Source organism: Armigeres subalbatus, chromosome 2 (assembly GCF_024139115.2).
Source record: "Armigeres subalbatus isolate Guangzhou_Male chromosome 2, GZ_Asu_2, whole genome shotgun sequence".
NCBI lineage: Eukaryota > Metazoa > Arthropoda > Insecta > Diptera > Culicidae > Armigeres > Armigeres subalbatus.
In genome coordinates, this window is record NC_085140.1 from 263,199,866 (window position 1) to 263,203,274 (window position 3,409).

The 3,409-nt window shown below is 37.8% G+C and overlaps 1 long non-coding RNA gene across 1 annotated transcript; it reads left to right on the top strand.

Annotated features, from left to right (window-relative positions):
• Positions 1 to 312: 312 nt before the first annotated feature.
• On the top strand, positions 313 to 3,209 carry LOC134216265 (uncharacterized). The gene is made up of 2 exons (XR_009980578.1): positions 313 to 1,134; positions 1,211 to 3,209. It is a non-coding gene; the product is annotated as an uncharacterized LOC134216265 (long non-coding RNA).
• Positions 3,210 to 3,409: the final 200 nt, after the last annotated feature.

Genomic DNA, 3,409 nt, shown 5'->3' on the forward strand with positions numbered 1-3,409 from the left:
AACTACTTAAATTCCTTCAGGGGGATTCGTCACAATCTTTTATGCGGAGTCAGTTTACCTTGGCACCGACCCGCGCTAGAAAAGAGTTTTGCGCACAGCAACAGGGTTTTGTTGTTTAAGTCTGCTTACTTTTGCTTTATAAGCAAAATACAGCACTTGGCAAGGTTCTAAATGAACCGTTATGTGTGAGAGAGTCATTAAGTAAAGAGAGAGAGAAAATTGTCAACATAAAGTAGGTTAGCTGTAAGTTAAATGTAAGTTAATAAAGAGTCTTATTTGTACCACCGAACTGAGTGTTTTTTTAATTTTTATTCGAAAATCCAGTGCCGCCGCGCGGCCCACCGGCGGGGATCGTCGCCCCGTCGGGAGAGGTCTGTTCATTGTGGTGACAGCGGAAAGCGCTTCGTGTGAAGCGCCGGTACGCCAGAAAAAATCTGCGTTGCGAAAATAATGGCTTATATGGATTTAAGTGAGTTTCGAGATTTTGGTGAACATTAGTGACAAAGAATGTGGTGTCCTGCATGATCGGGTTTCCAATGAAAACCCCAAGGATAACATTTCACAAAGAGAACATTTGAAGTGAGCAAACAAGAAGCAACGAAGCGCGAAGAGCCTTTATGCTGTGCAAAGCTTGAGTGTAAAATTGGATCATTAATTAATTGCGACGAAAACAGCTGAGTGTAATTGTTTTGAAATGGCGATAAGCGAAAAGTGGCGCTTGCGAAACGACCACGGGCATTCGTTTCTACGACAAAAAATTGAGTTTTCATCAGATCCTGATTTACAATGAACTACAGCTAAGTGGATTTTAATATGCAAAGGTGAAGAAGCCGGGAATTGTCCTACGTTCCGGATATCACACCCAACAAATGTGAATGGTGATGTAGATCTCTGGTCGAGTTACGGATTTGCTTGCGTAGTACGCACGGAAGAAACGAGTGCTTTTGCGACAAAAGATGGTTCAACTGTGCACTCTTTGGTTGAGGGTCTGCGGGATCCACGAGGAAACGTCCAGCTGCCGACGGAGAAGAAAGGTTCCAGCACGCAACGTAAGCCTGGTGAATCCTCTGTTGCAGGTGGTTTCTAGTAGCTTCGACTTCGATAGGATATCCGAGAAAGTGATTTAAATGATAAGTATGCCTTTTGTCTTCTTTTATCTTCTAAGTGTAGTGCGATACTTTCATTAGTTGAACGAGTATTTTCTTATAAGTTTCAGAGAAAAATATGCATTTGGTTTACAACTGGACGTCTTATAATAAGTTTTTGTATTAATAATTTAACTGCGGATTTTGTTTCGTTTGCGCGTATTTTTGATCGCTTATTATTATTATCTACTAGTGAAACATCTTTTTAAATTCAACAACACAAGTTGTGTGTAAAAGTGAATCTTTTTATGCGTTCAAGTGATATTGCAAAGAAACAGAAGCACGTTGAGTCCAACATTTAGCATATAAGAATAAGTGTTTTTAATCGAGAAAATTTATTTTGAAAGTAAAAAGCAGCGGAATTACGCGATACAAATGTACAGAAAAATCATTCGAGTGTATGTGACGTCGAGCACGTTGCTTATTGAGTTTTATTATTAATTAACAGAATTTAATCAGATTATTGCCCCAAACGAACACACATTGAAGAACTCAAACAGAAAAAGACTAAACAGTTTAAAACATTCAGCGTATAATTCGTAGCATGTAGAACGATTGAAAAAAAAAATTATTGTTATATTATTGTTGAACACATTATTGAAAAATTAAAATTATGAAATTATTCAAAACAAAAAAAACTGTGAACAATTTTCTCTCTCTTAAAAAATGGATCTTGACTAATTGTATTTAGAAATTTCAGTCTCTCTCAAGCCTTTTTGTTTTTAATAACGGACTATTTTGAGCCTTGGTTTTCACTATAACGTTTTCAAAGAAGGAATCTTTTGCTAATTTTTTCTTCTTTCAAAGGAGGAACAGGGAATCGGCAGGTATTCCGTCAGGCTATTGCGCTTCGGCTTCGTTTCGGCTAAAGCCGCAATTACTACTATAATGCAATGCATTCTAATGACCATAAATAGATATGAATTGATGGAAACATTGGAATCTATCCTCCTAAAGCGCTAGTTTGGTGGACAATCTTTTTTTTATATGACGGCTAGCTTGGTTTTTTAATCAAAACCATTACTTTAGCTGTCTTTTAAATTGGGAAAGAGAAATGGACTCTCACATTCCATCATCAGAAAGGGAAATGGACCCTCATATTCCACCACGAGCTGATTGGGAAGGGGGTGATGCGATGACTCTGCTTGGCCTTTGACCGAAAAGGGAGCCATCACATTTTTAATTTTTGGATAAATGTTCGAAAGTCATATAATATGGTAGAGTTGCAGTATTTTTCATGTGCCATTTTTGAAAACAACAACATGGTACATTTTTCTAAAAGTGGGTTTTATATACAACGTATGAAAATGTTCATATTGGCATATTAGTTTGCCAAATTTTAATAAGGGAAAATAATGAAGGAGGATATAATCCTATAGAAAGATTTATTATTTGAAGAAATAATACTATATTACAGGAGAACAGTCATGCCTCCTATAGAAAGAAATTAAAAGAGATATTACAGGAGAAGAGTCATGCCTCCTATAGAAAGAAATAAAAAGAGATATTGCAGGAGGAGAATTGTGCCTCCTTAAAAAGGATATTATGGGAGAGGAAAACACCCTCCAGAAAATTAAACAAAAGGGGAGTACATTTATAGAATTTTGTATGGATCTGGATACTTAAAGTTATCCAAAAAGGGAAAAGTGTACAAAAATATTGCAAGTTCTACCAAGTTGCTATAAAGTTTAGAACTCAACCCGCTACTTTCAATTGAAAGTGATCTTTTTAAGTACACTTTCAACTCATTGGGTAGGGGGTAATGTGACGACCCCAACTACTTAAATTCCTTCAGGGGGATTCGTCACAATCTTTTATGCGGAGTCAGTTTACCTTGGCACCGACCCGCGCTAGAAAAGAGTTTTGCGCACAGCAACAGGGTTTTGTTGTTTAAGTCTGCTTACTTTTGCTTTATAAGCAAAATACAGCACTTGGCAAGGTTCTAAATGAACCGTTATGTGTGAGAGAGTCATTAAGTAAAGAGAGAGAGAAAATTGTCAACATAAAGTAGGTTAGCTGTAAGTTAAATGTAAGTTAATAAAGAGTCTTATTTGTACCACCGAACTGAGTGGTTTTTTAATTTTTATTCGAAAATCCAGTGCCGCCGCGCGGCCCACCGGCGGGGATCGTCGCCCCGTCGGTAGAGGTCTGTTCAGATCATCCTGTCGCAACCTGCGAAACCTAGCGACTTGCAATTCCATGTTCCAAGCTTCCAATCGTGATCCTGTATTCGTCGCCTAGGTCTTTGCCGATTATATCGAGTC